Genomic DNA, 14,856 nt, shown 5'->3' on the forward strand with positions numbered 1-14,856 from the left:
TGAGGTATGGTTTAGCTACAAAAGTTTATTTTCCACTTACAAAGAATGTATATAAGTTTTTAAATGTAAAAAGCCCTAATTTGGAAAAACCCTAAAATGGTGATCTTTTGGGAAATTGTTGGATTATTTAATCAAAATGTAAATGAGAGGTTTTCAAATGTTTTTTTCAAAAAGGTTGTGATTATGAAATTGAAATTAATATATGTTGAAATGAGCTATTTCTTACATTGAAATGAATTTTCAAAGAGGAAGGGAGTTATGCCCTAAAATATAATTTTTGAGATTGTAAAGAAGAAATGGAATAAATGTTGAGAAATGTGAAATTGAAATGATGATTAATGATGATGGTAGAGTTGGATATGTATTATTACTCCCATTTGAGATTTTAGAAAAGTGTATCTTTAATGAAATTTATTTATCTGTTTAGATATATTTGTTTTAGGCTATCAGTGGAGGATAACTATAATTGTTGTAGAAATTGCATGTGGACTAGGCAAACTGGACTGTTTATAAATCATGCATATCTTGGAGCATGCAATGAATTTTGAGGATTTAAACTGTATGTTTTGGAAAGAGATTTTGGAAACTCTTGTGTTATGTTTTAAGAGCATTTGTTTCATTTTGAAAATCATATTTTGGATCACATATATTGTGCTATTTGGAAAGGGTAAATAAAATGGTAAATCTGGAACAAGGAAACTAATCTCATACCCGTTGTCATTGAATATGGTTATGATTTAATACATTGTAAACGTATGATGTTTAGGAGAAGAAAGGAGATGTACTCCATGTTTGGGAAAAGAAAGGGGATGAACTCCATTGAATTAAGTTGGCTTATGTGTCCATCGAAAAATGCGAGTATATATGGGTGCTGGTTCCCACGGACGAAATTTCCTTAAAATGGCAATTGTAGTGCTTGTATAGCCGATGTTTACATAGGTCCCGTTTGACGTTTCCCACGGACAAAATTTCCGTGAAAGGTTGTATTGGTTTTAGAGATTTACTCATTTTATTTATTATTATTTTGGTTTTGAAAAGAAATAATTTTAAACAGTTTTAGCAATATATTTGTTGTTAGTTAACGATGTATTCGTATTGGAATTGGCAATGAAATTCCCAGTTGGTATTGAGATACCTGGATTGACTTGTGGAAATGGATTTTATATCAAACTAATGTATTGAATTCGGAAAACGTTTTGAATAAACGAAAGGTTTGGAAGATTGGAAAAAAAAGAGGCTTTTATTGAGAAAGCAAATGGATATGAAAATGCATTGAGCATATTATATGTATATGTATTTCATTCATGATCATTTACACTGGTGGATCATATTTAGTTTTTGTAATATTTTCTATTGGGCTTTATGCTCACCCCACGTGATTGAAAATATTTTTCAAGTACGCTTATACGGATGTGAACTTAGACGTTGAAGTTATGTTTGGAACTGTGTAGGGTGATTCCTTTATTTGTCAACCAAGGGCTATTTATGTATTTGTTGGTCGTGTGCCATTCTTGTAAGGGTTATACCCTTTGTATATGATGTACACCTTTGGGCATCTTAATTTGAATTATAACATCTTTGTATGTTTTTATTACAGAGTATCCATTTGACTTAGATATTGTATCTAAGAATGTATAAAATTAGAATAACACATTTACTGTGTGTGCTTATATTATATACATCTGCATGAATGTTGTTAGTGATCGCCTATCGTTTGGCGGTTTACTCACGTGGGTCGGACCTTGTAAATTTGGGACGTGACATGATGGTTGGTCGCCGATAAATAAAGAAGATAAGGATTATGGGGCTAAGGTTAGGGTTTGAATAATGAAGAAGATGAAGGTATTTTTGATAGGATAGGATGTGTATTGAGCAAACCATAAGATTTCAAATTTATTAAGTGTGTGTCTAGAAAAAAGACGTGCATTGAGAGGATTTAGTGTGTGTAAATAAAATTACCCATTTAATAAGGGTGTAAAGCATTAAGTCCAAGAGATATTTTTTATTGATGAAAAGTTCACGTTTTGTGAAATAGTTTGGTGGGAAGTTTTGAAGAATATTTTGTTTTCAATTTTACCCTTTGATTTTTTTATATGTTTGACTTTCGGCTATTTGTTCAAATTTATATATATCTGTTCAAATTTTTTTCTATTTGTTCAAATTTTTTATCTATCTATTCAATTTTTTTCTCCTAAAGTATACATATCTGTTCAATTCTTTCGCTAAATTCTATTTATCTATTCAATTTTCTCTCTAAATTATATCTATGTGTTCAATTTTTTCCCTAAATTCTATTTATCTATTCAATTTGTTTTTTTCCAATTCTATTTGTTATTTTTTTTTTTATCTATTCAAGTCATTGTTATTGAAAATACACCAAGCCACTATATGTTCAAATTTTGAACAGATCTTTCTTTTATGAGAACAAATAGATGATCCATCAATGTTCAATCAGTTTTTATATGTTCAAAATTTCTATCTGTTCAAAATCCCTTAAAATTATTTTTTTTATCTATTCAATGTATAATTTGTTGATTTTTTATCTGTTCAACACATATCTGTTCTATTTGTTTTATTTGTTCATCAATACCAATAACAACAACAACAATCTTTAACAACAACAATAATCAACACCTATACATACACACATACACACACACACAAAAAAGATCTACAGATCTACCAAAAAAAGTAGATCATTTACCGATAAACCCTAATTCCTGCGAGTTACAACATTGATTCAAAAATCTGAACCCTAATTCCTATGAGTTACAACATTGAACAGATCTTTGATTCAGAAATTACAACATTGATCAGAAATAACTCGCATAGATGCGAGCTAGGGTTCAGATCTAACTACTCTAACTCATCACGATTCAAGTTAGGGTTTAGATCTTCGAAAACCATGTTCATCTCCCTTACATGCTGAATTGAGCACTCTATTGCAAATTTCTAATTTTCTCCACAAATTTCTTTAAGGCTAGAGCGTTCATACTCAATTCAGTCTAAGTTCAATCAACAACAGCAATAATAACAACAAATACACCAATATCAACCCTAATTGAACTCATAAGATATAGGTTAAAAAAAAATATTAATTTAGGACCAGAAATGAAGAGAGAGTACAAACCATAGCATGAAGCTTGAAGCTTCAACTCCAAAGTGTGCGTTGAAATAGGGAGACCAAAAGAGTACTTGATCGGTGATGTAGGGTTTGAACTCGGGCCCATCGAATTCCAATTGGAGGGCCAATATCAACACGTCGTCTTGATCGTCGGCTATGGATTCGACAACGACAACCAGTACTGTGAAGCTTACCATCGATTTGATCTTGTCGACCGCCACGACCTAGGGTTTTCAGATCCGACATTCATTTGTCGATCTAGGATTTTACCTTGCATATATCTTGTCGTGATCGTCGTGATCTGGACAGATTTGATCCGTAAAAGTAAAGGACGGTGACGGTGATGGTGGCGGAGGACGACGCACCTAAGGTTTAGACTGCACAGAGAGAGAGAAACATATGGTTTGATGTTAGAGATGTAGAGTTTGATTGTTATATATATATATATATATGGGTATTTTGGTCATTTTGTTTCTGTTTATCCTTATAGACAAACTATTTTTGTACCTGGACCTTTGATCAAAGAAAATATAATTTTGGACTTTTAGCTCGAGCACTCCTTTCAAAAACCCTCTCATTATAGCTATTCATTTTATTAAACAAATATATAACAACATCCAGGAACTAATTGAGATTTAAAACCCACAAAACTAAATTTTTAATCATATAAGTGTAATCAAAATTATTGAATTCCAAAAGACACATCAAATCTCCAAATTTCTGATATATTTTAGGGCAAAATCTTTGAGATTTTTTTATCTCTACAATTGAATATATCTATATAGCATATGTACATACATATTTGTGGTTTATATAATTTTGGGTTGACCGCTAGATAACAGCACAATAAGAAACACTACTGTGGTTGTTCAATGATGATGACAGAAGAATTCGAAATACTACATTCCGTTGGTTTAATGTCCAAAAGGATCATTAGTTTCCTTAAAAAAAAAAAAACATATTTTCCTGGATGTGAAGTTCCTTACGCACAGTAGGGGTGGGCACGGGTCGGTTGCAGTCACGGAACCTTTAATTCGCTATCCGTCTGTCAAATTTGCGGATTGGAGAAAATCAATCCGCATCTGTCCACCAATCCAGCGAATGCAGATTGAGCGGATTGGCGGTTTGGCGTATGGATGCGAATCGGTTTGGCGGCTTAAAATTTTATAAATTTTCAACATAATTCAACTTGTGCACTTCCTCAAAAAAAAAAAAAAAAAGAAGAATATTACAGTCAATAACTTAAAAAAGTATTACAATTATTGCATGCTTTATCCAAAGAAAGAAAGTTTGAAGTTTTAGAATATCACAATCACTGCATGCTTTATCCACATATTACAATCACAGTATGCCTCATCCACATAAAGTATTACCATCTGTTGTTCTTAAAATATAAAAACAATTCAAACCACCAAAACCATGAACAAAGCAATAGTAGAGATTGTATGTTTTTGTATTGTTACACTTATATATGTTTTTGAAAACAAAAACTAACCACTATATATCATATTTTCTATTTATTATTTTTAGAGTTAGATTTAAAAACCAAAAAATATAGATAAATAATACGTTTATTTTTTCAATTCAAAAAATATATTCAAGTTAAAAAAAAATTTCAACAGAATATTTGAACTCTTTTTCAATTGAAAACACAAACAAAATGTTTAAATAAATTGAAAACACAAAATCTAATAAATTACTAAGGGTGCTCGAGATTTGGTGGTTCGGTTGCGGCCAAAGGAACCTCAAATCTGCCATCCATCCGCCAAATTGGCGGATTAGAGAAAATCAATCCGCAACCGTCCGCTCGTCATCACGCATCCGTCCAAAATGCGGCGGTTCGGTTCGGTTCGGTCGGTTTTGGCGGATCGGTATATCCGCTGCTTACCCCTAACACACAGAGGTTACAAGCATATTGAGTTATCATTTAATGGTTTGTATTCTCACAAAAAAATAAAAAAAAAATAATAATAAATTGATATTGATGATAATGGTGAATTTTGATATGGTAGACTGGAATTTTAAAGTGAGGAAAAAAATGAAAAAAAAAAATTGACACTTGAGGAAGAAGATGAAGAGAGTTAAATATAAAAAATATGACCTATTTTGGCAACACAATTAAAAGCTAGTTTTTTTACTTTTTAGTTTTTTTGGATCATATCACCTCTCTATTTTTTTGTAATTTTTTTTAAAAAAATAAAAAAATCAACTTTTAACCTATTTTTCAAAATTGGCTGTGTAAAACGTATTATGAAAAAAATAATATTTTATTTTAAAATTTAATATATATTATCTCTATTAATAAATTTACATTATGATAAAATATGAACTAAAATTTGAAATTTTTAATTAGGCGCAGTGAATTATTATTTGAGTAAAAGAAGTGAATGTCCTAGGTGACTTGGCACATTCTGTGTACTTGGCCTAAAAGGCCCATCCTAACTATTCAAGCCTATTTAGGCTTAGTTTAGTCAGCAAAAGCCCAAAGCCCTGCAGGTGGCTTGGCATCTACCCAAGTTGAATGAGGTATCGTTTGGGAAGTGTGTTGGTTTTTTAATTTTTTAGTTTTTTTTATTATCTTAACCTGCATTAAAAAGCTTAGTTTGAGAAAGATTTTTTGACTTTTTGATTTTTTTAACTTTTTTTGGTAAAAAAAGAGTGTAATGATTATAGGTTGAATGTGATGTGTTTATTTTTTGTGATTAAAATAGCTTATTTTATCTTTTATAGTTAAAATAACCAAAAAAACCTCAAATAACTCTTTCCAAACGGAGCCTGACTCTCAATCTAGCTTTGTTCAAACTTCATTTGGGTTTGTTTAAGAGAACGTTTTTAGTTTTTTTTTTTGTCTTTTGGTTAATTAGCTTGGCAAATTAGTTTTGTTTGAGAAGAATTTTTTGACTTACTTTTTTTGTAAAAGAAAAAGTACAATAATTATAATTTAAATATAATATTTTATTTTATTAATTGATTTAACTTATTTTATCTTTTTGTACCTTTTTAATCCCGACTCACTTCCAATTAAATTGCCAAACGGCAAATTAGCAACAAGGCAAATGTAGACATCAAAACCCAAGTGCTTTATGGGCTTGGTACAATAGCTGGGAGTTTTTATTTATCCAATAAATTTGGCTCATTACATCTCTTTATTTTAATATTTAGGTTATTTTATTTACACTACAAATTTGTCTTCTTATTCCCTTAATTTTCAATTTTTTTTGTTACAATTTTATTTTTACTTAAAATTACTAAAAAGTACTCTAATTTAAAATAATAAAAAATATCAAAACCCTAATTTCTTATTACACACACCTTTTTCACCATCTCTACTAGTCTAGTACCACTATTGCCATCCCTCTCAGGCCATTAGCAAGTGCTGCTACCACCATTTCCCCTTTCCTTGTTTGTCAATCCCCTTCTCCTTTTTTTTTTTTTTTCCCTTATTCTTCTTGAAAATCCTAAATCCCTAACCAAGATCTAGCTAGGTTGTAGTGGTGGGCGAAGGAAGTCACAATGAAAGAAAGAGCATGGGAAATAAATAAGGAAGAGGTTTCGTGGAAAGGGGAACGGGGTTTCAATATGGGTTTGTTGGTGGCGAATGGGGAAGATAGATGACTAGAAGAAGGGTCACAATAGTAAGGGAGGAGGGTTGTAGTGGGAGAGAGTCGGAATGAGGGATCTTTGGGGAAGAGGTCGCAAGAATAAGGGGTTAAAGGGGTTGCAGTGGAAGATAGGCCGTTGGTGGAAGAGGGACTCACCAATAGAGGATATGGGACTCAGTGGAAGTGGAGGTGGAGGAGGTAATGGCAATTGCAATGGTTGAAACGACAATAGTGCTAGCCAAAGTAGTGGTTGGATGGAGGTAAGGTTAGGGTTTAAAAGGTTTTGGTGAAATGGTGAGTGTATGTTTGGCATTACAGTGCGTGTAAAAGAAGAAAATTAAAATTTTAAATTTTTTTATAAGAGTGCAATTAGAATTAGGTTGTGTAAAGAGACAAATTTGTAGTATGAGTAAAGGGTAATTCTACTTATACAACAAAAGAATCTCATTACATCAAATTTCAAGTTGCACAACATAAAAAAAATTTAAGGCTCTGTTTGGAATCGTTTTCAAATTAGTTTTTTACGTGATAGTTTGAGTATGATGTTTGGATGGAGTTGTGGAATTAATTTTTCACAACTCTGCAGAAAGCTCTGTGTATTCTGTTAAACCGAGCGCGAGTTCCAATTTTTTTTTTTTGAAATTTGGCCTAACCGGAATAATAATTTTTTTTTGCAATTAATATGTTAATTTTTATATATTCAAAAAAAATATTTTCTAAAATTTTTAAAATTTTTTATGTGCTTTAAAATAATTTTGAATTGTATGTTTGGTTATGAGTTGTAAATTTTTGTATCAAATATCAAATGTTACATCAAGAATTCTTCACTTAATTCAAAACTCTTTTCAAAACTATTTTTAAAACTCTTTACCAAACAAATTTTCCACACTCAAATCATAATTCCAAACCTCACAAACTCAAAATACTACTCATACTTTCAAATCATAATTATAAAACTCTACCAAACGCAATCTAAAATTTTGATTTTGTCTCTTTATTATTACCATAATACCAACTGTGCCCTCATCTTTACACCCCTGCCTTTCAAACCTTAATTCTACCCACCCCTAACCACCACCTCCAGCACATATTGGTGCCATCTTCGACGACTACTAACTCCATCTTCGACCACCAACCTACAGGCTCTTCCTCACCAACAACCGCCTCCATGCCGCGATCACGTTCCCAAGCCTTTATCTATCGTTGCGACTACCTTTTTAGCCCTTTTTACCATTGCAACTTTCCTTTTTCCCCTTCTCTTTTGTCATAATCCTCTCCATTATGTCCACTTCCTCCACCAATGAAGAAGAAGATGATGAGAAAAGTGGCATGGTGGGGCAGAAAAAGGTTGGAGTGGTATCGTTGACAGTGAATGATGGAGCAAGTAGTGGCAGTAATGGCAACTAGTGGAAATGGTAGTGATGGGGTGGATGGGTTGAGAAAAGTTAGATATTTTAGAATTTTGTGCTTTATTTATTTTTTTGTGGTAATTTTAGATAAAAGTAAAATTATAATTAAAAAAAAGAGAGAAGTGTAATAAAATAAAAGTGTAATGTAAATAGAATAACCTGTAAGTAGAATCACCTTTAATTTTTCTTACAATTTTATTCCTTTATAAAAGGGTGAATTACAAATATACCCATTGATATTTGCGTAAAATATAGATTGTCTCATGCAATTCTAAAAATTACAGATACACCCTTGTTAGAATAACAAAATTGAAAGAAAAAATGAAATTCCTAACTATCCTTTATATAATAATGAAATTATCAGAATTGTTAATTGAAATATATTGTTGATATCATTAAAAACTACTAATTGATTTAGGGATTGTTTGGGATGCACTAAAAAAGTACAATTATCTATCTTTTTATATTTTTTGAGTCACATCATTTCTCTATTTTTCTACACATCTTTTTTGTAAAAAGTTAAAAAGTATACTTATTTAAATCATTTCGATTAATCCCTTAATGGTTGATTAATGAAAGAAATTGTTTGTTATGCAATTAGAAATTTTAAAAAGTGAAATATAATTTTCAAAGAATTACAAATACACCTCATGAGATTTGCTTAAAATATGAATTACACCCTATAATTTGGAAAATTACAAATATCCCTTGTAAGAATTTTTTATTTAACAGAATTAAATGAAAAAATAAAATTCATAATTACTTTTCTATACAATAATAAAATTACCTGAATTATTAATTGAAATAAATTTATAACATCATTAAAAACTATTAAGTGGCTTGATGATTCATTAACAAAATAGGTAATTTGTTATGAAATTAAAATTTTAAGGAACATGATATAATTTTCAAAATCACAAAAAATAAATAATATTTTAAACAAATTTCAAAAAATATATTTATAATTTACCTATTTTCTTTTAAAATTACACAGAGCGATCAGTATTCTATGTTACATTTGTAATTTAATTTTCTTCTAGAATATCCATTTATATTTTTGAACATCTTCCCCGATAAATTTTGGTAGCATTTGATAGAGTTTTCTAAATATAATTTCATAATAGAGTTGTATTTTGAGTTTGTGAATTTTGAAATTATGATTTGAGTGTGAAAAATTTATTTAGTGAAAGAGTTTTGAAAAGAGTAAGGAATTTTTAATGTGACATATGATATATGATACAAAAATTTATAACTCATAACTAAACACACAATTCAAAATTATATTCAAAACTCATAAAAAATATTTTTATTCAAAATATAAAAAATAACAGGTGTCAATTATAAAAAAAAAAAAACAACACTATTCTGATCAACTGACCGAACATCTTGGAAGACGACCGATTATTTCAAATTTTCTCACATTAAAAAGAGTTTTCAAAGTTAAACAAACATCACGCTTAAAACAGGACTGAAATGTGTTTCGAGAGAGAACACGACCTTTTATTTTTGTGAAAAATGAAAGCAGAGACACAAACAAACAAATAACAAACAACAGAATGGGCGCTGAAGGAAAAGCAACAGCACCAGCAGCACCAGCACCAGATGCCCAGCTCTTCAGCCTTCTCTCCAATCTCCTCCAGCAGGTATGATTCCTGACATATATAATATCATTATCTATGTATTTGTACTGTTTTTGTTTGGTAGATATGAAATTATAGAAGTGGCAAAGCATGTGTAATGAATAAGTTCTAATTATTTCTGAATCTTTGATGAGATCTTTCATCTGGGTATTTGAATTTGATAGATTAGGTGATTTGGGTTTTCTCTTTTATTCATCATTGAGTTGGGATTCAATTGTTAGGGTTAGATTCTCATTCTCAATGTTCCTTTTGCTGCCATTTTATTGTTACAATTGAATTCTTGTTGGATTGAAGGATGGTTAATGATTGATTGATAACCTATTAAGCTTATCTTTCTGTAAACTTTACCCTGTGATGTAAATTGATTGGTTATGTATTTTTTGGATGCTTTTATTATTATTATTAATGTTGTTGTTGTTGTTGTTTGGTTATGTATTTTTTGGATGCTTTTATTATTATTATTAATGTTGTTGTTGTTGTTGTTGTTGTTGTTGTTGTTGTTGTTGTTGTTGTTATTATTGCAAAGTAATACACCCAGTAGCTTGAGATGTTAGGGTAATCATTGGCATTGTCAGGCACATAAAAAACAAATGACTCCTAAGAAATCAAAAACTACTATGGACAATGAGCCCAATGAAGAGCTCCTTCGATTCCCAAATTCCATAAGAGAACTCATTACTCCCTTGAAACTAGATGTAACTTTACTCCTAAGCACTATCATTGTCGCCAAAGCAACCTTGGCTTCTACATTCTTGACCTACTTTCTAATGAACTATTCCCATACTACCCACTTGTCAATGGTGAAAACCTGCTCCTTAACCAACCAAAACTCAACTGGACCAATTGGGATAGCAGCAAGAACCCTCTCAGATCATGGAGACAACCAAACTTCACTTTACAAAGTTGTGTGAAGTGAATTGAAGCTCATGACTCAGATGTATGGAAGCATTTAGGCATTAGTGAGGTAATTCGACTGTCGACCTTGAAATTTGACATGAATAAATGGCTAATTACTATTGCTATTTGTTTTTGGCCTCAATCATGTAATTCCATGTTGGATTTTGGGATGATATCCCCAACTATTCTTGATGTAGCCCACTTGACTGGACTTCCCATCCTAGGATTAGAAATCAATGCCTTGCTAGAACCTACACTGGTGACCTTCACTCTCAACACTGAAATGAGTTATACTGAGTTTATTAAAAAGTACATGGGTAATAAGAACTCCCCTATCAGTGACCAAGAAAGGGCTGTTTTTTATTTAGTTTGGCCTTGCCAATTCTTATTTTGTGTTCTTGGTTAGAAAATCACCAAGGAATATCTCCCATTAGCTTTGTGCCTATAAGATGGCCAAGCCATTGCATTAGCCCCTTACCTACTTGCTACCTTATATAAAGGCATGTTTTCCCTTGTTGACAAAAAGATATCTGCCAACTGTGGTGGGCCATTTTGGCTTTTTAAAGCCTGGTTGTATGTTTATTTTCTTGAAGTACAACCCCTAAAACCAAATATTATGATGCTAGTCCATTACTCTTATGCAGAGTATTTCTTGACTTTTGTTAATAGGTTTGAACGTAGCTTCTCTCAATACCTTACCACATTCTTCAATCTTCCATTTGGCAGAAACCGTCTTCGCTTTAGGCCATTCCACCATTGTCAATTCTCTTCTTCTAGGTAGATCATCTTTCCAAAAATCCATCCACTTTGACAACTGGCCAAATAAAGTCCCAAGTTGAAACATGGAAACATGTTCTCTCTTGTAGACATATTCTTGTTGGCTGCTTCATTTCTTCTACAAGAATGTCCAGCTGTAGCTTTGAAACCTATTGTCCAAACCAATGGACAAGACAATTTGGTCTTACCTAATGCACTCCATACCCTTACTTTCATCCCACTATTCATGAGGACATAGGATCAAGAATCAGCATCAAATACCCCTCACAAGCAAGACGGATCCAGGCAGCAAATAAAGACATTCTTAAGAACTTTGGCACCTACTTCTTTATGCGTGTCTCTGATCTCAATAAGGGTTTTGAGCATTGGTGGAATCTCATGGCTGCAGTTATCTTTTCTAAACCCCTTGAAACTTGCCTCAAGGACACATCCATTGATAATCAAGTCTCTGAACTACCACCCCCAAACCTCAAAGTTATAGGTGAAACTTAACTTTTAAGCCATCAAACTCATAGTTTTTTTTTTTTTGTAACCTCCAACATTTTTAATGTATCTACCTTCTTGCAGTCAAAATCACTTCTATGGTGCCTCCTCCGGCTACTGAGACTCTAATTACAGACCGAAGTAAAGGTAAAGCACCAATAGATTCAAATGCTAGACCAGATGCCCTTCCTCCTGTACCTAAACTCATGGGAGACTCCATCACAGCTCTCTAAGCACAAGAACAGAGGAGGGCAAGGACCAGCTAATCACCTTCAAAGGAAGTAAGTGTTAGAATTGGAAATTGTATTGTTAGAATAAGAAATTATATTCTCATATTTTATTTTGATTTGATAAAATGGGCTATAATGAGCTGGCCCATAATTCATGCCTTTTGGCACTCCTGTAATTATGCTTTATTCTTAATATAAAAGGGGATGGGATTTCACTCATTCTCGAACTCTTTCTCTTATCTAAAATCTTTATGGTATCAGAGCCACTCAGACACTAGCTACCCTATTCCGGCCATACATAGCAGCCATACCCAGCCCAAACCAGACCAGACCAGAGCTTCTCTTCTCTTCTCTAATAGCATCTCTTCTTCACTCTTTCCCACTGACAAAGACCAGGCATCCCGACCTCCTTTGCCCAGGCCTCAACAATCCTCCTGGGCTACCTAACACCCTATTAGGGTAAGTCGGCAGCCTCTTTGGCCTTCTAGAGGTCTGTCAGGAGCCCCTCTGGCTCTCTAGGTCTGTGTCGACTCACTCTATTACATCCAGGGCTTCTGTCCGCAAGCCTTTAGGGCTCTTCACCTGTGCCGACAGTCTCTCTGGTCCTCTAGGCCTCTGTCAGCTTGATCTCTTGTGCCGACAGTCTCTGTCTCTCTCTCCTATAATGTTTTCAACCTAAAATACACAAAACACAACCAGAAAAAAAAAAAGGAGTTAGTTCTTAATTCTTTATACTTTCTTTGTGGTAGTTGTGTCTTTACTTCCACTATTATCTTCCGGGTTTGTGATTGGCATTGTGTTTAATAGTTAAATAGTAGAGTATCCATGGCAAATTCCCTTAGTGAGTTCATGACTTCTCAGCCACCTAAGAACGAGAGTTCTATTATACCTCGTACTATGACTAATAACCTCAATCTTGGCCTTAAGATCACTACCTCTTTATTCAATGGTCAGAATTATCTAGTCTAGTCGCAAAGTCTAAATATTTTTTTGAAGAGTAGAGGGAAGATGGGGTATGTTGATGGAAGGATATAGGCACCCAGTACCATGGATCCTAGCTATGACCAGTGGGAGATCACCAACTCCCTAATCATGGGTTGGTTGATGCATTCTAGGTCCTTGAGATTGAAGAGGGCTATTTGTCTATGGACACTGCCCAGGATATTTGGGAGGCTGTAGCTACTACTTACTCTAGGAAGGGAAACTTCTCATAGGCTTTCGAGTTACGTTGCTCCATTGAAAGGTCGATACAAGATGAGATGACTATCCTCCAATATTTTACCTTCCTTAACAATAGGTGAAAGTGGCTTGATAACCTTTAGGATTACAAGCCTATCTGTCCTACTGATTCTTCTGGTTACCAGAAGTTTGTGGCGCAAGAGCGGGTCTTCAAGTTCTTGGAAGGCCTAAATGTGGAATTTGATCTGGTTCAGAGCCGAGTACTTGGCATGGATGTGCTTCCTTCTCTCCAGGAAGCCTTTTCTTTTGTGCAGAATGAGGAGAGTCACTGTTCTGTGATGCTTCCTTCTACTAGTACTGATTGCTCAACCTTGGTTTCTGCACCCCCTCATGATCCTGGTGGTTCTAGTCATTCCTCTGAGAAAGATAATCTTTTCAGTGACTACTGTCGTAGACCTGGACACACATGAGAGACTTGTTGGAAGCTACATGGGACTCTCTCTGGTGGCCGAGAAGACCGTTCTGGTATTCGAGGGGGTATGTCTAGTCAATCTCGCGGCCGCGGGACCAATGTTCGGGCACATCTTTCAGACACTATTAAGCCATCATCTTCATCTCTAGTTGTCTCCTCTACTGCTGATGTTTCAGGGTTATCTGCCTCGAATTTTAAGATTGCTCTTCGCCACTTGCTAGATCATCTAGCCTCCACTTCTGTTACAGGTGTACCCTCTTCTTCCTTTGCCAATTCAGGTAACTTGGTTGTCCCCATGTGCATTGCTATCTCATATGACTGTACCATGGATTATTGATTCTGGTGCTTCCAACCATATGTCTAACTCCTCTAATTTATTCTCATAGTATAACCCCTCCTCAGGTTAGGAAAAAGTGCATATTGCTGACGATACTATTTCGTCTGTGTCAGGGAAATGTTTAATTCATGCCACCTCTTCCCTTCCTTTGTTCATTGTACTCTATGTTCCCAATTTTAGTGTTAATCTTTTATCTTTAAGTCATATTACTCATGATTTAAATTGTAGCGTGGCGTTTTTTCCTGATCATTTGTTTTTTCCAAGACCTTATCATGAGAAAGAGGATTGACAGTGGTAGAGAGGAACCTGGTCTCTACATTCTGGATCAGACAGACAAGCTGGTTCATTCATATATCCAGTTACCATCCACGAAAGAAGACATTTAGCTATGGCATCGTTGCTTAGGACATCCCTCATTTTTATTATTTAAGTATTTATTTCCTTCTATTTTTGAGAAAAATAATGTGTCTGATTTTCAATGTGAGTCGTGTCAACTTGGAAAACAACACCGAGTATCTTTTGCTTCGTCTATTAATAAAAGTTCAGTTCCATTTTCTTTGATTCATTCTGATGTATGGAGTCCATCCCGTTTTGTGTTTTTAAAGTTCAAAAATGGTTTGTTACTTTCATCGGTGACTGTTCCAGGGCCACTTGGGGATATCTAATGAAAGATAAGAGTGATGTGTTTTCTGTATTCCAAAACCTT

The sequence above is a fragment of the Camellia sinensis genome, chromosome 2 (genome assembly GCF_055761805.1).
Source record: "Camellia sinensis isolate YWXY chromosome 2, ASM5576180v1, whole genome shotgun sequence".
Classification (NCBI taxonomy): Eukaryota; Viridiplantae; Streptophyta; class Magnoliopsida; order Ericales; family Theaceae; genus Camellia; species Camellia sinensis.